Source organism: Schistocerca piceifrons, chromosome 3 (genome assembly GCF_021461385.2).
Source record: "Schistocerca piceifrons isolate TAMUIC-IGC-003096 chromosome 3, iqSchPice1.1, whole genome shotgun sequence".
NCBI classification, from domain to species: Eukaryota; Metazoa; Arthropoda; class Insecta; order Orthoptera; family Acrididae; genus Schistocerca; species Schistocerca piceifrons.
Genome location: NC_060140.1, coordinates 420,079,977 through 420,101,286, shown reverse-complemented (window position 1 = coordinate 420,101,286; position 21,310 = coordinate 420,079,977). Strand labels below are relative to the sequence as shown.

Genomic DNA, 21,310 nt, shown 5'->3' with positions numbered 1-21,310 from the left:
ATCTCCGACATCGCTGCAGCCGGAAAAAGATCCTGCAAGAACGGTCCCAACGATGACTGAAGAGAATCTTTCAACGTGACAGAAGTGCAATCGTTCCGAAAATTTCTGCAGATTTCAACGATTACAAGTGTCAGCATGGGAAATTGGACTGTTGATGACTGGAAACCTATTGCGTGGTCGGACGAGTCTTGTTTCAAATTGTATCAGCGAATGTACGTGTACAGATACAGAGACAGCCTCATGACTCCATGGAACCTGCATGTCAGCAAGGGACTGTTCAAGCTGGTGGAGCCTCTGTAATGGTGTGAGACGTGTGCAGTTCGAGTGATGTGGGACCCCTGATATGTCTAGATACGACTCTGATCGGTTACAAGTACGACAGCATCCTTTCTGGTCACTTGCATCCATTCATGTCCATTGTGCATTCCGACGGACGTGGGAAATTCCAGCAGCACAATACGACACCCCAAAGTCCAGAATTGCTACAGAGTGGCTCCAGGAACACTCTTCTGAGTTTAAACACTTCCGCTGGCCTCCAAATATATGAATGTTATTGAGCATATCTGGGATGGCTTGCAACGTGCTGTTTAGAAGAGATCTCCATCCGCTCGTAGTCTTACGGATTTATGGACAGTCTCGCACGATTCATGGTGCTTGTTCGCTGTGGTCCTACACGATATTAGGTAGGTGTACCAGTTTCTTTTGCTCTTCAGTGTATATTTCGGATGGGCGTTATCCATTTGTGTAACGTGTTACCCAAGCTTGGAAACTGTTAGTACTCGTACACTCAGTGGCTGTCACTGTAAATCATTTTGCTGATCAAATGGTTTGTTGAAGCTACTTCCAGCCGCGCCTAGTTGTTGTGACTTCTCTCTTGTTTTGGGAACTGTATACGTCCAGTTTCAATCCCTGCTCTTAATGGTATAAATTGTTAAAATTTGTTTTTAATGAATTGAGACTGGTGAAGTTTTTTTAAAGATTGTGATTCTTTTAAGAAGATTTTCTTTAAATTTTAGTTAGAATATTGTTTTTAAGCAACAAATTGTATCCCATGAAACAGCAAATGACGAAATATGTGGGTCCACCTTTCCTTAAAGTTATCCCTACCCTAGTTGTGAGATATCAACAGTGGTGGTGGGAATTTGACTCCTTCTGCATTTAGGACTTTGTTTTGTTTAAATTTTCCAAACCAAGTGCCAGTGGAGGCGATAGTCCACCTTCCGTGTTTCTAGTAATTGCAACTGTAAGGGCGCTACCTTACATCAAGCTGTTATGACACTTTATTGTCTCAGCTGGCACTCAGCTTCTTTGGTAAATTCATGTGGCTTCTGTAATGGTAAAAGAAAACTGGGGCGGAACTAGAGCCTTATTTTAAGTTATGTGTACCTATTTTTAGATGCAATTGTATGTTGTTAACGTTGCTGCTGTTCAGTTTTATAGCTTTAAAACCTAATTGTATTCTACCCATATGAAATTTGTGCTATAGACTCTAGCTTTAAAATAATACATGATGCTGTTTCTTATTTGCCTCTCTGAACCACTATGCGTTACTGGAGTTTTTAAAATAACTTTTAATACATAGCCTGTCTCTTTTTCGGCTCATTTAAGAAATTCTTGGATATTGTTCCTTACTGGCGCCTCTGTAACATTTTGATTTCGGGTGCATTACTGTACAGTAATTGTATTATTTTAATAAACGGACTCCGGTTACAGGTTTGTTCTTGATGTAAGTTACTTGCACTCAAAGTTATTTCACTACCGAATCTGGCCTCAGTTGTTTGCCACCACCGGATCTCCGCATCCTACTCCATTTCAGTGACTCATACTCTCCTACCACTGAAACGGTATAGTATGCAACGGCCTGGGAGTGGAAACGACTGAGCCCAGATTCTGCTCAAACATTAAACAGTTTTATTACAGTACAACAACTTTACATCAAGCACACACTGGTAACCTGAACACACTTATTACTGCATGGTACTGTACACAAAATCAAAATATTACGAAGGTCCCAGTAAGGAACAATATTAGCCAGAAGAGGGAATTTTCGTCCCATGTGCAGGCTGTCACTAACATTACAATACAAATAGCTGCGTCTGGTATGGTTCTGTGGCAGAGAAGCAATGACAGCTGACGAATGGTGTCACATTGTTTTCAGTGATGAATTATGCTTTTGCACTACCTTTGATGACCATGATATTCATTGTCGGCAAGTATGGCGGATCCCTGTAGAGAGGTCTCATTCATCCAATGTTTGGAGAAGCAGAGCGGTCTTAACTACCGTTATCATCATTCTGGGATCAAACGCTTGTGACGTCTGGTGCAATACATGATGATACAATAGTATGTGGCTGACATCCTAGGTCCTTATAAGTGCTACCGCTCTCGCACCAATATTGTAGTGCCATTGTTCAACATGACAATGCACGTCCATCCACGGTTCATGTGTCTATGAACTTTGTGGATTATGTCGAAGTGCTGCCTGGTCAGCAAGATCCAGAGGTCCCTGTGACAATACTCAGGATATCAATGGTCAAGTACACTTGCAGGACAGCTTGCATCAGGAGAGGATACAACCGAATCAGTGCATACATCCAAAGAAAGAGCACAACGTCATACAGATAAGTGGGCTCATTCATCCTAGTTCTTTGTAAATTAGACTCGATATTGTAATCACTGAAATAACGTTATATCCCGTCCCAGTCCAAATAGTTTCATTTCGTTTCTTCCTCTTAAATGCTTCACTTCTTTTGTCGGGAAGAGTACATATACTCACTGAAAATACATAACAGAACATCCAGACATGCAACAGAAAAACTAAATTCACCAGAAAAGTTGTAGTAAGAAGGCGAGCTCATTGCAACGCGAAACATGATTCTAGACCGAATATTTTATAGGTTCTTATTTACATTAGATTACAAAAGTAACAACAGATCACTCACTTAATAATGTTGAGGTGTGCAAAGATGAATGCCTTCAAGTTCTCAAGCAACAAATGAAGTGTCTCTAAGGTCAGTCAAGAAACAGAAAACCTGAGAGACAAATTCAAACAGATCCTTTTCAAATAATTATGTAAACTCTTTTACCATTGTATTTACTACTTTATTTCAGACAAAGAAACTACCAAATTTTTGTACTGCTGTGAACCACACTTGGCCGACCGGTGTGGCCGTGCGGTTCTAGGCGCTTCAGTCTGGAACCGCGTGACCGCTACGGTCGCAGGCTAGAATCCTGCCTCGGGCATGGATGTGTGTGATGTCCGTAGGTTAGTTAGGTTTAAGTAGTTCTAAGTTATAGGGGACTGATGATCACAGATGTCCCATAGTGCTCAGAGCCATTTTTTTTTAACCACACTTGGATCTAAATTTTTAACGACCAATGAGGATGTTTCTTTTTAGGGGCAGCCAAGTGGTGGAGGAGACTGGGTTGTCTGCGACAGAAGCAGGCAGAAGGTTGCCAGACATGGAGGCTCACCCCTCTTTGTGGTAGAGATACGTGATGGCAGTTGCCGCGGTCCACTGGAGAAGGATGGAGTTCCTAATTCATCTCGATGCTGCTATCGCAGACCAACCGCTAAAGTTTTGGAGACGCCGTCCAGAATTATGGACTAATTCAGCTCATAAATCCTAGCTGAAAAGATAGGTGAAACAGTGGTTTATTATTCCCATAAGTCATTGTAAATTACTGATTCTGTCCCACTGTAAGCCTTCTTCCAGAAAATTTAGCATGGAATAATATCAGAGCAGGCAGGAAGGTACTTAGCAACATCTCACAACAATCTGTGCATTCCCAAAGCATCGGCTGCACACCGACCAGCGTAGTGCCGCGAAAAGGTCATGAAGAAGGCGCTGACCAGCTCGCCAATGGAAAGAGTGGCCAGCGACACACCTGCGCCTCCAGGAAGACAGGAGTTCAGCGCCTCCTGTCAACTCTGATTTAACCAGCTGCCATCGCTGGTCGGCCTAGTTCGGTCACAGTCATCGACAACATCAGTACTATCAGGAAGACGGCACTTAGGCTGCATTCTGCGAGTAGTAGTAGTGTACAGTAATTGTTTGTAGGATGCACAAGCAGCACCTCAAATTAAGTTGTATTTATTTTCTTTTTAGAAATAGACAGTTACATCAATCTTCAAGTGGTTTGTACCATGAATTGGATTCCTGCCACCGGCCATCGCAACTTCTGTCCTTCCTTGTTTGTGCCGTTTCTCACTCCCACGGGGTAGCCGACACAACAGAATCGGAGCCGTGGAGACATCGCAAGCAAGTTTATTTGCTGATCATGTACTTCCTGATTACACGGAACTGTGACCTGTCTAATACCAAACGATAGACAACAGACGAGAGTCGCCTCTTGGTATTGTTGGTCAAAGCGCTTGAGCACTGGTTAGTGTGAAGCAGTTGCATGAGTGTAGCAAGTTTTTCATTGCAGTATGCCAGTTTCACCGAATGTGAAGAAGAGCAGGAGACACTGATGAAACTGAAAGTGTTGAGGTTGTACCCCGACATGTTGCCAGAGGCAAAGAGTTTTCTTCTCAGCATATACGACCCCAGCACAGTGGGATCCAGGTTGCCGACTTTCAACAGGGAACGCTCTTTTCTGTCAGCAATAACTTTTGTTGCGATTATGTCACAATATGTATTGACTCAAAAGCATAGCTAAAACGATAACCGATTAACAAAAAACTAAACTCCTCCCGAACAGACCCTGAAGACCCAACGGTACCGACCGGCCGCCGTGTCATCCTCAGAGCCATTGGCGTCATTGGATGCGGACATGGAGGGGCATGTGGTCGGCACACCGCTCTCCCAGCCGTATGTCAGTTTCCGAGACCGGAGATGCTACTTCCCAATCAAGTAGCTCCTCAGTTTGCCTCACAAGGGCTGAGTGCGCACCACTTACCAACAGCGCTCGACAGACCGGATGGTCACCCATCCAAGTGCTAGCCCAGCCCGACAGCGCTTAACTTCGGTGATCTGATGGGAACCGGTGTTACCTCTGCGGCAAGGCCGTTGGCCGATAACCGATACCCAAAAAAAATTGCGACGTGAAGGAAAAGACATTGCTTGCGACAAATAGTGCTTGGTACTTTGTAGGTGGCGATATAAATTTTCTAGGCATTTCATTATACTGAATCCACTGCCCATACGATCTGCTGATATAATGCAGCCATGTCCGTTATACAAATGATTCACCTTTCTCAAAGTCCAAAAGATGGCAATGAACAGCACGTGCACGTTTATGGCTAAGTTGTGTGGCGATCTTCGCCTGAAAAGTTGCACACTAGACACGTGCAATAGTCATCATGCGCTCACATTATTCTTCATCAGTACGACTAGTTTCCCTCTGGGCCAAAAATGAGCTTGCACCGGGATGGAGTAAACAGCATATTCCATGGGCACGAAAATAAGAGAGTATCAGTTTGCAGTATGGCAAGGTGTTCATGGAGTAAAATTTTCTCTTACCATCAGTACATATACATGGTGCACACACATTAGTGTGATGGTTGTTTTTTCTCTGCGCCGAACAGTCCACAAACACGTCACAAACTTTACGACCAGATGTTTTCTGCATAGGTCTACTTCGCCATGGAGTGAATGACGCCAGGCATTATATACTAACCGTTCGGCGTCCATATGTGGACACTTCGACAGCTGACCTGCTGCCCAAGGGAAATAAGCATTAACAGCTTCCTCTTGCCACACATTCCTTAAGGTACGAACGAGCCTAAAAACGTACTACTCCTAACGATATAATTATTATACCGCAAATGAAGTAAGTACTGATGTCCACTGTCATCTGTCACCAACAGAAATATCTCACTTAAACACGTTACACCACGAATACACTGGCAGAAACTGAAAGTGTTCATTTTGAGCGGAATAATGTCAATAGTAAAGCTTGTAAACTCTTTTAGTTTGACAATAATTGACCAGTATTACATTTGTGTATTTATATCAAACGTTTTTTAACTTTGTACAAAGAGGAAAAATGAAGGATCAGTAAAAATGTGTGAAACAGAACAAACTATTTAAGTTGCCCTTATTTTCGTTTTCATAGGTTTCATGAGCTAATTTGCAAGTGCTTCGTCTTGTTTACTACAATTATGATAGCTGATGTATTTTCAACTCCATGGTTTTTCAGCTCGTGTGTCTGTGTACATACTAGGCAAATATAGCACTTATTCATTTAACTGCTAATAATGGCGCATGATGTCACTTATGCACTAATTCTGGCACACATCTAATTAAGTGTATTGGTTGAAAACAGCCTTCATGGTCTAAATTGAGAAATCGCCTGATGTCATTATACTTTCTAATTTTTGAAACAAGCTACTGGTGTAGTCTGTGATCTTAAACACAATTTTTAAACAATAATAAAATCCTGGAGAATTAATGATTTTCATCTTTAACAAATTAATATTACCTTGGGAAGACAATGTAACAAAACTGATATTAAATCTTCCTGGCAGATTAAAACTGTGTGCCGAACTGAGACTTGAACTCGGGACCTTTTCCTTTCGAGGGCAAGTGCTATGCCAAGAAGTTTCAAATCAGCGCACACTCTGCTGCAAAGTGAAAATTTCATTCTGGAAACATTCCACGGGCTGTGGCAAAGCCAAGTCTCCGCAATATCCTTTCTTCCAGGAGTGCTAGATCTGCAAGGTTCGCAGGAGAGCTTCTGTGAAGTTTGGAACATAAGAGACGAGGTGCTAGTGGAATTAAAGCTGTGAGAATGAGTCGTGAGTCGTGCTTGGGTAGCTCAGTTGGTAGCAGTCTGCCTTCGGCAGGGCAGCAATGCGGCCCGCGATCGGCCGTCCACGTCGCGGCGAGTGCGGAGTGTTGTTTACTTTCCCGTCACCGTGCTTCTCAGTCGAACAAGCTATAATTGCCAACTCTCACAGGCTAAAATGTCTCTAAGCACTATGAGACTTAAAATCTGAGGTAATCAGTCCCCTAGATTCAGAACTACGTAAACTTAACTAACCTAAGGACATAATTCGCATCCATGCCCGAGGCAGGATTCGAACCTGCGACCGTAGCAGTCGCGTGGTTCCGGACAGAAGCGCCTAGAACAGCTCGACCACAGCTGCCGGCACTCATACAGGAAGAACGCTCTTAAGTTCACCTTCTCAAATGAATACGCACGACCCAAAGCACTGGCCGTCGAATGCTTCCTACGCGAAAATGGGAAGATCCCCCGTGATGATCTCATTGGCATACACCTATCAATCATTAGCAGCGTTGCTTATGTTAAGATGACTTCCGGCGCTACCTGTAACGAAATTATTCAACGGGCGCGACATGGACTAAAATTTCCGACAGCAACGTCGGGCCTGTGAATGTCGACCATGCAGGACTTGGCCTTCGAACGATCCGTGTATTCGCACTGCCTTTCGAGGTGAATGAAGATGAAGTCATCGCGACGCAAAGACCGTACATAAAAAGTCCAGAGTCACGTAGCCCAGATATGGGCACAGTTTACGACGTAGCCGGTGCTTAATGGTGTGAGACAAGTCCGAATAGATCTCAAACGGCACGTCCCGTCGTACATTTCTATCGGCGGCTGTCATACGGTGGTCATTTCCGAACATGTTCTGATTGTGGCAAAGATGGGTAAGTCAGTAATGAATACTTGCAACGACGCATCACACAACTACGGCACAAGCGCCCTTCCAATCACCTATGCGGCGACACTGCACGTCCAGCCCTCACAAGACGCGGTTCACGAGAGTCTCTCTGGACAGATATACCCGGAGGCGTCCCAGCACCTTGTCACTTGCAATGCCGCCCGCGAACGTGTCTTACAGCCGGACACACCCACGGCAGAAGATCACAAGGATACCAGTGAGAGTGTTATGGAGACTGAAGACCGCATCATAGCAGCGGCGGCTTTTGCACCGGAACGACGTGAATCTCTCCCTTCGTCAGACACCGAAACACATTGCCTGAAGCAAAAGTCGCCCAAACTAAGAAAAAAACGCCGCAAGGCAACAGAATCGACCATTGAGTCCCCTCCGCAGGACCAAGAGATGGCACATAGCTCTAACGAAGTACACGATAACTCTTTCTCCTCTGCCACGGAGACGCATCATCCACAAGACGGTGAGCCGCCCAACAAAGATACTGAGTAAGCCCCGCGCCCAGAAACCATGGGACATAGCACGCCCATCGTCAGCGACGCAAATGCGCCGACTCAGCTAGCGCTGCCAATTGTCACCAATGTTAAAACTGACGGACATTTTTCATGGGTGGATGACATGGATCTCCCACCTGCACCTGAAGCGGAAATGAGATCTGTTCCTCGGTTAGACCAACTCTAAAATGGGGGATGTTTCTACGACGACTCCTGCGACTTCTATTGACTTCCAGAATTCCACCACGACAATCTTCATCAGCTACGAAACTATTTACAGCACTGATCTCCCGTCAGGCATACCGAATAGCTACTACAAATACTAATAATATCGGCTCCCACGTTCAACTTCAACTGCCACGGACACGCTAAGAGCAGCGGACATCAACATCGCCCTGTTACAAGAACTGAGGACAGGAACTTGGTCCGGGTGATAGGGATACGACACGCACGCCGCCGCCGCGGCTATGGAACACACAGGCACAGCCATCCTCCTCCTAGAAGGGATTGCAGTTTCCGATGTCGCATATCTCCCAACGGCGCGAGGGGTGGCCATAACAGTTGAAGGAATCAAAATCATAAATCTCCACGCCCCATCGGGCACTGAGAAACGGAGTGATCAAAAATGGTTCAAATGGCCCTGAGCACTATGGGACTTAACATCAATGGTCATCAGTCCCCTAGAACTTAGAACTACTTAATCCTAACTAACCTAAGGACAGCACACAACACCCAGTCATCACGAGGCAGAGAAAATCCCTGACCCCGCCGGGAATCGAACCCGGGAACCCTGGCGTGGGAAGCGAGAACGCTACCGCACGACCACGAGCTGCGGACACGGAGGGATCGCTCCCAGTTCTACACAGAAGATATCACGCCTTTATTCCTCGGCAGATACGATCATCTCATTGTAAGATGAGATTTCAACTGTGTTCTCAAGCGTACAGACCAATACCCTCATTTCACCACATGTCCGAAACTTCGCTTCCTCGTCCGCCGCCTTCGTCTCCTCGACACTTGGAGAGTGGTACACGGCGACTGCCCGGGGCATATACACATCACGAGCCACTATGCCAGCCGACTCGATAGAATATAGGGGAAGGCGGGGCAAGATGGGGAAACTAACTTTAAACCCTTACAAAAGGGACAAAAATAAACAAATTCAAGTAGGTTTGATTATCATTTGTTCACTTAACCATTGAATTACAATAGCATGCAAAGAGACATGCAAACTTGCTACAACGGGTTTTCCACGCATGTTAGATGGTTTCCTTTTGGTTTTTTATCCACCTTTGGAATAGCTAACACCATTTCAGGGCTGGTAACCTGAAAGTTAGACGAAACAGAGGCTTGATCGTCAGTTGTTAATTGTTCAGGTGTTTTACGTCTTGACAACATCTCAGGTTTTTGGTCTTCCGTTTCTGTAACTTCAGATGTTTGAGCTTGTAGAATGTCTGTAGTTGAGCAGGGAAGGTAATCACTTTCTTGAAACACATTTCTGTTTACAGACGAAATGCCTGTTTTCCGAAACCCGTTCACTGCTGTGGACATTTTAGCTGAATGAATTAAGGTTTTGCCGAATAAACTTGCGATCTGATGCAGCGTAACAACTTTTCCAGGATGGGTGCGAAGCCACGATCTTACTTAATCTTCGTAAAATTTACTGAGAGGTTTCATAAATGCCACGTCCAATGGTTGAAGACGGTGTGAGCAGTGTGGTGGCAAACACAGCAAGACAACCCCATTTTCGCGGGCCACATCTATCAGTTCTAAATTCTTGGTGTGCGTTTTGTGGCCGTCCAATATGATAAGTATTGGTCTTTCCTTTGACGCTCCAGTAAATGCAATAAACTTCTTAAACCAAGTCAAAAATAGCTCTTTCGTCATCCAACCAGTTTCTTGGACTTCTGCCCAGGCACCAGGGGGCAGGCCAGTCTCAAACGCGTGTTGCATTCGTTTTCGAGGATAAATTAACATATGTGGTACGTAGCACCCCGACGCTGAAACACAGATTTCTGTAGTCGCAGTCTGGCCTCTTTCTGCTGAAGTAACTGCTCCCACCTGTCTGCGCCATTTCAAAGCAACCACCTTTGTGTGACCTTTTGGAATGACTGCAAAACCAGTCTCATCGCAATTGAATATTCTGTCTCCCGTAAACTTGAATGTGTCTAATTGACTTTCTAACAGATCGAAAAACCGATCTACAGCAACTCGATTACACCCTATTGCTCGTGCGATTGATGTGACCTCTGCTTTTCGTATTGTTAAGGTAGGATTTCGTGGAAGAAACCCATTTAACCAATCTCTTCCAGCACATTTGGCTGCAGTATTAAATGGGTGTTTGTTGTTTCGTTCAGCTAGCTGAAAAGCAATTCACAAAGTTCTTTAAGTGTTAGGCCAAAATACTGTCCTTCCATCTGTGTTAAGTAGTCTTTAAGTTCTGCTTCTTGGTGTGGGGTAAACACAGTAGTGATTGGTCCTAACCTTTTCACAACTGTGTAGCCAGGATTAGCACGTTTCTTGGCCACTTGTCGTTCAGTCGTTGTCTATGGCACGTTGAACTGTCGAGCAGCCCTGAAGGAACCCATATGACCTTCCATAACAGCATTTACAGCGCCTTCCATTGACTCCAATGACCAATGTTGCATAGACCTTTGTCGCCGATAGTACTTGCGAACCATTTGAAATAAACACGTGGAACGTACTATTGAGTCAGATCATTCCCAGTAATCTATATTACATAGTAAATACCATATTTCCAATAGCCAGTCGTTAAAGCATAGCAAAAATACTGACTTTGCACGTTTTGTGTATTTGTATTCACCATATAGCCTAAGGCATACTTTGTAATTAATTAGGAAACGTTGGAATAACGAATACAATTCTATTTACAATTATATTCAACGTATAATGTACGTGTTCAAAACCTGCAGCGAGGTAAACACATGAGACGATAAGAACGTAATGGTTGGACAAATAGTAGGGACAAGACGGGTAAGCTTCCCATCTTGCCCCACCCCGTCTTGCCCCCCTACCATGTTGTCAGGTTATGTTACGCCTACATGAACACTATTTAATGAACATTGACTACTGACACAGCAGTTTACTGTTAATAAGACGTACTATTCAGTGCTATATATACAGTCTGGACAAATATTCACGAAACACATGTTTTAGGACCTCGAAAGATGTAAAGCATTGTAAATCAGTTTAACACTTGTACCTACCTTGCAAAGCTCACAGAAACGGCCACGAAACTAAGGTTCAGCAATGTCAACACACTGCGACCTGTGTATTGATGATGTTGACGTAGCTTTCCACTGATGGCAGCACTCTAACTGTAGCTTATAGCCCTTCCCCGTCTTGCCCCGCCTTCCCCTACATCTCTAACGCTCTAAAATCCGTTCTCCTCGACGCGGAACGTTGGCCGTCTGCCTTTTCGCATCATGACATCTACATCTGTGCCATGAACCTACTTACGCAATCTATATGGCGCAGTGCAGGACCTTGGAAACTCAACGTCACGCTACTGCGAGACCCTTATGTCGACAACACGTCACCGACACGTGGCGCACTTGTGTTCAACGCACCATGCGTTACGAGACCACACTGCAGTGGTGGTTACTGTGCTCCAAACCGGCCATCCGACACAGGTTGACACACTATGCCAGAGCCAAAGCCAGGTGGAATCGCCACACAACAGATTTCTACTATAGCGCTCTATGAGAGCTCATGGATCATCCTCCATCCCCGGATCGTCTAAAAGAAACTCAACCCTTCAAGGCAAAGATTTTAACCTTGACCAGGTGCCGTCTAGTGGGAGCCATTGTACGAGCACGCAGCCAGATAGGATGAACAGTGAAGAACCTTCTGTGCATCATATTGTTCAAAATGTTCGTCGACGCCGATGGGCCTTAATGACAACTTTTGACCTACCTACGGCTGACTTCGCAATCTACCATTGCTGATGCCTTCACAACGCACTACAGACTTTTCTATCAAGAAGTACCTTCCGGTGCAGAGGCCATTGCTGAGGTTGCCCAGGAGATACATTGCACACTAAACGCCGCGGCTGCAACCCTCCTGACTGCGGAGTGACCACCGACGATGTCCATGGCACTGTGGCCAAAGGATCACTGAATCGGTCTCCCGGCCCGGATGGTTTACTTCTCGAATTTTACAGAACCTTCCAAGATTTGATGTTGCCCCACTGGAGAGATATGTACTGGGAACTTTTGTCCGGCGTGGCAATCCCGCCACCATTGTTCATGGAAGGCTTACTCGTACCATTCCGGAAACCTGTAGGAGAATCACGACTCGACAGTTATCAGCCAATCACGTTACTCAATTCCGACTTCAAGATTTTCACACGCCTTCTAACAGAGCGACTCAAACACGTCTTACGAAACATTGTTTCCCACGAACAAACATCCTAAGGCGGTGATCGTAATATACATACAGCCCTCAGTGAATATCGAGATGTGATCGCCGTGGCAACACACTCGCGACTGCCAGGCGCTTTAATCTCCATCTACTTCAAACAAGCATTTGACCGCGTCAGTAATGCATTCCTCAACGCAGTGATGGACCGAATGGTGATTCCCTCGTCGTTCACACAATTGATTATGCGGCTCCTTCGTGGGGCAGACTTACAGAACTACACGGATTGAACGCTCAGTACGGCAGGGTTTCCCTCTGTCGACGGTGCTTTATGCCATTGCGATGGAACCACTCATTTGCGGATTACGGCGACGCTTGACAGGTATTCCACTCCGGGACCGTATGTTCCGCTGCCGAGCCTACGCGGACGACTTGGCCCTCGTCGTACGTCCAGCGGCAGACGTAAAAGCTGCGATGCAGTGGATTACCCTTTACAGTGCACTATGAACGTCGCAAAATCATGCGCCATGAAGATCGGCCGCGGCCTTCCCGCAGACAGCGTAGTCCCCTTTCAACTGGTGGACACTCTTAGCTCTCTCGGGTTGGTGTATACAGGAGACATTCGCCACACCTCGGCTATCAGTTTACGGGCGAAACTCCAACGCATCTTGGCCAACATACCAAATCACCTACTACGCCCGCTGAAAATAGGTGCCAGAGAGTCACATTCGTCAATACCCATCTGGCAGCCCGGATACCCCATATCTCTCAGATTCTACCCATCACCGTGACAATGGCAGCCAGACTACAGGCGGCTTTCGGGTATTTTATATGTTCTGGACACATCTTCAGAGTCCAGTATTAAACTCTCACCTTAACGAAGCGGGATGGTGGCCTCGATCTGGTTAATGTGAGAGCCAGGACTACGGCACTTTACACCAATACTATGCTCCGGTTATGGAAAAGTCAAAATGCTAGTTTTACTGGAATGTTGACCACCGAGCTCGCACCTGTTTCGGGACGCCCACCGACGTATTTGGCACACATCCCACCTCCGATGTCGCACATCGGCCGTTTCCTTTTGGAATACAGCTACACATGCACCGAGCTCCCCAGGACCAGGAAGACGCCCACCCGCGACATCTACCGCCTTCTCCGAAAGTTCCCACGCCGGAACCCCGTCGAAGCACGTCACTCCCAGGTTTCATGGCCTACAATTTGGAAAAAGATCCACCAACCATACAACACCACTGACACCACCGCGACATGTACCTTCTCGTCAACGGCAAACATACTACAAGACAGAAACTGCATCTCATCGCCATGGTGGACTCACCCCTGTGCCTCAAGCGCAATGTCGAAGATACAGATTTACATCGTTTTGAGTGTGATTTAGTAGCAGATGTCTGGACCCTCGTACAGACGACTGTGGCTTTCTGCCTCTGAGTACCACCACATCACGTTTCTCCTACCATGTTGATATATCCCGACAGGACCTGCTTTCCATCGTCTAATTGGCACGCCATCACATGGATCAGTGGCATGGCTATCAACTATCTCTTCCTGGATGACATCGTTGATCCGGTGGACTTTTGGACACGCCTCCAAGTACATAACCACACCCTTCGCCGACATCGACACTATCGGGCCGCTTTCGCGAACTGTTTACAGAGTATTTTCGCCAACCCGCCTTGGAGGTCGAATCTCAACGTAACGTGGCAGCCAAGACTGGACGATCTCACGTTCGCCTTCTAATAGTCAACGACAGAATGGACGTTGTTCTGATGGGGCGCCAAAGTGGAGCAAGCCGCGGAAAGTATTCCTAATTTCTTTCACTTCTCTTTTTTCCTCCTCTTCTAAGTTTTTTTCCTTTGCACATGTTTATCCTTTTCACGCATTGTCTCTATCTGCAGCCTATTTGTTTTCTTTCTCCTGTGCTCCCACATGAAAATAAAATTTAAAAAAGTCGGGTTGCTGCTGCTGGTGAGACTGTATACTTATTTCCCTTTACAAAAAAAATAAATAAATAAAATAAAAGTAGGATGTTGCGAAAATATATCTATTTATGTTTTCCGTTTTCAAGGAATACTGTGTTACCTTATGAAGAACGTCTTTTGTTTTCATACAGTAGAGGTTTTTATTTGTTTTTCTCATTACCTGCAACTTTTTGCTCATGTTGTAGGTGTTTGATCCTTTTGTTATCAAAATAAAAAAATAAAAATAGAAACTAAAAACATAGAAGGCAAATAAAAAAGGTGGTAGAGAACTTGCCCACGGAAAAAAGGTGGTAGAGCACTTTCCACATAAAAAAAGAAAACAAAGTTGGTAGAGTACTTGCCTGCGAAAGGCAAAGGTCCCGGGTTCGAGTCTCGGTCCAGCACACAGTTTTAATCTGCCAGGAAGTTTCATATCAGCGCACACTCTACTGCAGAGCGAAAATTTCGTTCCGAAAACTGATATTTCACTACATACATGTTTATTACACACACATGTTATTCTAAAGGTACAGTTCTGTGTAAAGATGCGGTTTAGCAAGTTATTTACAGTTATTGCTGTTCTTACAACCCCCATCCTTTTTTTTATTTAGAAGTTTAAGTACTCGTTTGTATATGCCTTTTACCAGTTATTTTTGCCTGATAACCACATACATTCAAGGATATTCCGCTCCTTAATATCTAATGTTGTGATGTCTGCTTTGATGTTGAAGTTTCCCTAGCTGCGAAAACAGACATTTATGTTAACATGTTCACGTTTATTCAGTTTTTGTGTTTTAATGCTCCTTATAACGTGTCGCAATAACAGGAGTCAGCCAAACATCGTTCCAGGTAATACTGGATATGTAAATATGAAAGTGTGTTATTGAACCTTGAGATGCGTTTTACAGAATTAATACCTTACACTGTTATTATAGTGTAGAACGGGTTGTTTTCGTACCATTAGCTATACTAGCATTTCTCACTCATAGCTCGCTGATTTCCTGGATATATCAAACATCTCAACTAGTAATTATTTTCGTAAGCAGGAAGTTTGAGCTTCTACAGATGAAATGAACAGTTAAGGAATGAAACAAAATTGTTGCAGTATGGTGTGGATGCTTGAAAATTCCCTCTAATGTTTGACTGAGGGAAACTTCATTTTTCCAAATAATTTATAGGCCAACAGCCGCAGGTCTGAGACAGCCACACACTATGTTTGGTGCAGCTAAGGGTTGATGAGGGAGAATGGCTGCCTTGGATAGCTGGGAGTGCGACACCTGTGGCCAGGATTTTCTCAGTCGCTGTCTAAAAGCGATTTCCCCGGTTTCTGGTGAACTTATCAACGTACAAAGCTGTCAGAATAACCATTTGTTGGTAAGAGAAAAATCAGGTTACCCATTATCAAATAATTCTACAGAAATTCCAGATACACAGATCAAATCAATGAAGGGTATTCATTGTCGCCTGATTAATGTTTGCAAAATATATGTATGCAAATTAATGGAAAGAAAGAGTTAAATAACAGCTGACAGTGTCAATTATTACTATCGATTAATCTGCATCACAAACTCAGATACAGTCAATATTATCTCGTATTACAATAATGCTTGATTATGCAAATGTGCCATAAAATGGAACGCTTCACACACACACACACACACACACACACACACACACGTAATATGAATACATCATTGTGTTTCATTAGCCAATCCACTTCTCTCAATGCATCATATGTCTATATTTTATATGACTGTAGCAAGCTATGTAATAGTAGGTTACACATATGCCCAGCCCACCTCATTTGATTCCTGGTTGCTCTCGTTTGCAAATGGTATCTCAGAGGCAAGCGTTGGATGAGGAACTTACGTACTAGAAATTCCGAGTAAAGATATTTGTCAGTTTAAGTTAAATTGCATTTTTGAAATCATACAAGGTGAGTCACACTAAGAAGTAATGCCCCTTTCATATCGTGAACGGCTTTAGGTGTCGAAACGAGGTTTTCTGCAAATGATGGTACGCTAAGGAGCACGTACTTTGGTACGCAGTAAAGAATGTTAACTTTTGTATTGATCAAGATAATGAAATAAGTATAATTTTTAAATAGAATTACATATTTCAACGGCATCCCAAAGCGTTTGAAAATACTCGTAGAGTGATATAATCCTTGTTAATCTTGAGGTAGAAATTTTTCACAAAGAATCCCAGAATTATTCTAAAATTGACAAACAAGTCGCTGAAATCGGTGTTTTGCGTTGTAAACACTCTCAGGCCAGGCTGCATCGTTGTATCACGCCTTTCAACTGTTTAATTGTCTGACTATAAAATTAGTAGTAACTGTGTTGTCTATCCGTAGGTCTTTACTGCGGCGACGTTCCTTTCATGCAGACATGCTCACCGATGATGAGAAGTTAGACATGCTAAATTTATACGTCGAATGTCAAACAAATACTATGGAAATGGTAATGAAAACCCACTGACAAAACCTAGTTGTTTCCAACATAATCTGGAAACGTACACACATTTCAAATAGTTTGCATGATCCTCATCGGATGCGCCGGAAGACAGCATATGTCCCAGTTTCAAATACAATAATCATAGTGACCCTTTATCTACGTTGTACAGAAAATGAAGTTTTGTCTTACAAGGGGAGACCAAGACGTTGGTATCAGGAATTTACCCCAACTTTGGTACCCTTTTAGTAGGCCATTGAAATAACACTGAAGTGATATCAGGTGTTCCCCAGGGAAGCGTCCTGGGACCTCTGCTGTTCCTAATCTATATAAGTGACCTGGGTGACAATCTGAACAGTTCTCTTAGGTTGTTCGCAGATGATGCTGTAATTTACCGTCTAGTAAGGTCATCCTAAGACCATTATCAGTTGCAAAGCGATTTAGAAAAGATTTCTGTAAGGTGTAGCAGGTGGCAGTTGACGCTAAATAACGAAAAGTGTGAGGTGATCCACATGAGTTCCAAAAGAAATCTGTTGGAATTCGATTACTCGATAAATAGTACAATTCTCAAGGCTGTCAATTCAACTAAGTACCTGGGTGTTAAAATTACGAACAACTTCAGTTGGAAAGACCACATAGATAATATTGTGGGGAAGGCGAGCCAAAGGTTGCGTTTCATTGGCAGGACACTTAGAAGATGCAACAAGTCCACTAAAGTGACAGCTTACACTACACTCGTTCGTCCTCTGTTAGAATATTGCTGCGCGGTGTGGGATCCTTACCAGGTGGGATTGACGGAGGACATCGAAACGGTACAAAAAAGGGCAGCTCGTTTTGTATTATCACGTAATAGGGGAGAGAGTGTGGCAGATATGATTCGCGAATTGGGATGGAAGTCATTAAAGCAAAGACGTTTTTCGTCGCGGCGAGATCTATTTACGAAATTTCAGTTACCAACTTTCTCTTCCGAATGCGAAAATATTTTGTTGAGCCCAATCTACATAGGTAGGAATGATCATCAAAATAAAATAAGAGAAATCAGAGCTCGAACAGAAAGGTTTAGGTGTTAGTTTTTCCCGCGCGCTGTTCAGGAGTGGAATGGTAAAGAGATAGTATGATTGTGGTTCGATGAGCCCTCTGCCAAGTACTTAAATGTGAATTGCAGAGTAGTCATGTAGATGTAGATGTAACATAATTCCCAAGTAGTAAAGTGCGCTATCCTGGCTATTCCGAGAAAATTGCAAGAGAAGTTTCACTCGTCTATTACGTAACTAATGTACCGACTGCGAGAAGTCGTTGTGAGCGAGTGGATATCGTTCCCGCTCTGCCAGAAGGTCATGGATGAGATGAGGGTTTCAGTACAGTTGGCACGGTAGCTCAGCGTGTTCGGTTCGAGGGGTGCGTGCTCTCTATAATAAAAAAGGTAGAGTCAAAGGATCAACGATCAACTTGAACGGATGTCTTGTGACGTCCGCCCAGACCAAACGCAACGAACTATATCGATCAAAAAATAAAAAAAGAGGACTGATTGCTATCTGTAATAAAAAAAATGAGCAAAAGAATCAACAATCAACTTGAATCGATGTCATGTGACGTCCGGCTCGACCAAACTCAACGAACGATAGCGAACAAAATGAAGGAAAAAACAAATCCCGCTAAAAATTATTTTTTACTCTGTATTTTAGTTTTTGGTCACCCGTCACATTATTTAACTTTTATGTTCAAGATATAATATAATGAAAAAACCCTTCGCGAATTTTCGTGAAGTTGTGGTGAATTTCTTATGTTATTTACTATTTTTAATTAAATTTTCAAGGACGACGGACAGGCTTGGAAAGCCCAAGTCAAACCTCGATAAATAATGATGCGAATCACGTTATTCACAATCACTAATACAGCAAGTCACAATGTGCCGGACCACAAGATTAATGTACAATTACTCTCTGGATGTGCGCTCGACATCACACGTTGCGAGGTGGTATCTGTCATACACACATGGAAAATATAAACTGAATTGGCATCTACTTCATCGAATGAATGAAATTTTCCTGCATTTACAAGGAATATTTAGAGTTTCTGAGGGGAAATACGCCTCATTTAGATTCTGAAAATTAAATTAATACGGCAAGTGATGAAAAAATAGAATAATAATTAAGTTTGAGCGAGAGTCGAACCGTCGCCTTACACGCGTTCGTATGACAATGCTCGACTGCTAATCACTTGACCACCATGAACTCTAATGCCCAGTATCTACGCAAAGATGCGTAAGCTCCATAATAAAGGCTTAAAACATCTGTTGCGATTTTCTCGGAATTGCCAGAGTAGTGGCCTACTAAAAGAGTAAAAGTTTTAAAGTAAATCTGTGATACCATCGTCGTGGCCTTCCCTTCTGCACATATCGAAGCAGTCTGCCACGTGAGTTCTGCGTGGCGGTATTTACACCGCAATAACCGACTTTGGCCACATTGTTTTCTAATTTTTGTGCGTTTGTCTACTTTGCGAAAGGTCTTCAACGTCAATACTAACAAGCGCTATATCACTTAATTGCCTTTACAAGAGCTACTGAATGCAGTTATGAAATGTGTACGGTTCCATTAAAAAATCATACTTGTTGAAGTATCTCGGTTGAAACCAGAGTTCAGTGCATTATCGATACAAAACATTACGTGCTCCTCAGGTACTATCAAATGCAGTAAACCTCGTTTCGATGTCTGGAATCGTTAAAGACTCACCTTATATATGATCCTTGTGTCTACAAATATTTATAGGCTTTCTACTTCCCATAGTTATTTTATTGTTACATGATCACAGCGTCGAGAACACGGTGTACAAACAATTTCCTACTACAAGAGAAGAAATGAAAGGCTTTCTGAGCGTAGTGGATATGAGTAGTCACGAAAACACTTACTACAATAATCAGTTAATTGCTAAATCTGTTACTTATAAAAATTTGTAATCAAAACTTATTATTTATATTTATTAGTCATGAATTTTATACTAACAAAGCAGAAAAAATTTTAGTCGGCTAAAATATGGAACTGAAGGAACTTGTTTTGCATTATTGCAACAAAACTATTTTTCGGGTTTTTCAGTTTCGGTCGAAAGTTAATTACTTTCCGTAACCACTGATCAGCTCAGAGATAAGGAAAGTTATGACAATATTATCGAATTGCGGCAAGAAATCCAAAAACTTTTTAGACAGAAAAAGCAAATTTGGAACTTCGGTAAGTGATTGCGTTTCCTCCGATTGCAGCAATTATGATTTCATGCGTTGTGAAATTCACCTTGAAATTTATCTTTTAAAGTTTGCCTAGACCACTATTCACCTTAAATAGTTCTGTCCCGCTATTTCCTACAGAAAATTTGATAAAGTAAATCTGATACACCCTGCATTCGTTTGTGTCTTCCCTTTCGGCTTTCTTCCGAGAACATCTTTACACTGTACAACCGTACTTCTACGGATCTCTCTCCGTCTGCCGCCGCCAGCTGCCATAATGGCTGTGAAAAGCCTTAAGATGGACTGAGGAAAGGGTTCTAACAAATAAAAAATCTAAAAAAAATCTGAAAACGAGAGAGATAATGCTTTTATTTGAATTTTGTAATTTAAACTGATCGCTGTGTTCCAGTCACAGAATGCTTTCTAAAATTTTAGTTTCCGTATTTAATGGATTGGGATAGGGACGTGGGTAGAAAAGTTCAACAAGAGAGAAAGGCATAATGCTGATTTTATTATTAGCAGCTGCTTGCACAATTTGTTGAACTTGAGCTCAGGAGGCACCGACGAGAAACTGAATCGTTAAAACGACGTGATCAGCATTTCCGGTGGCATCTGAGCAACGTGCTCCTGTATATTTGCTTTGCCTTGAGATCAGGTAAAGACCGAACGTGTCCCCAGTAAAAGCGTTTCTATTTTATTTATTTATTTATTTATTTATTTATTTTTAGATGTTAAAGAGCGACCAAAAGTCAGGGCAGGTGACGTTACATTAAGCATACACCTTCATCCCTTCAAAGAGGAACGGGTCGAAAATGAAAATAAATCTAGTTGTGAAAACACCACAGACACATATGGAGAGATGAATGGCTATTCGTGCACAACACACAGTTTAACAGTATGCCAAATTTGGAAGATTTGTATATTCACTGCATTCTGTGGAGCAAAACGTGCCTCGTACCTCCATAGAACTGCTTGGCCATGTCTCAACAATTTCGATCCGAGCCAGAAACCGAAGAGCTAATTCAGGACCTTGCTGCAGATCATGAGGTTTCAGTTGCTGTGTCGTCTTGATCTTGTACGGGTACCAGTGTAAAATAGACCGCAAAACCTTCTGTACTATTGACCACGGGATGGACAATTCTAGTGAC

The 21,310-nt window shown here is 43.3% G+C and overlaps 1 protein-coding gene and 1 pseudogene across 1 annotated transcript in view; both read right to left on the bottom strand.

Moving 5' to 3' along the window:
- LOC124788707 (cytochrome P450 4g15-like) overlaps positions 1 to 21,310 on the bottom strand; it is a 182,319-nt gene that overhangs the window by 87,917 nt on the left and 73,092 nt on the right. The gene's annotated exons all lie outside the window — the stretch shown is intronic.
- On the bottom strand, positions 4,900 to 5,017 carry LOC124790649 (annotated as a pseudogene).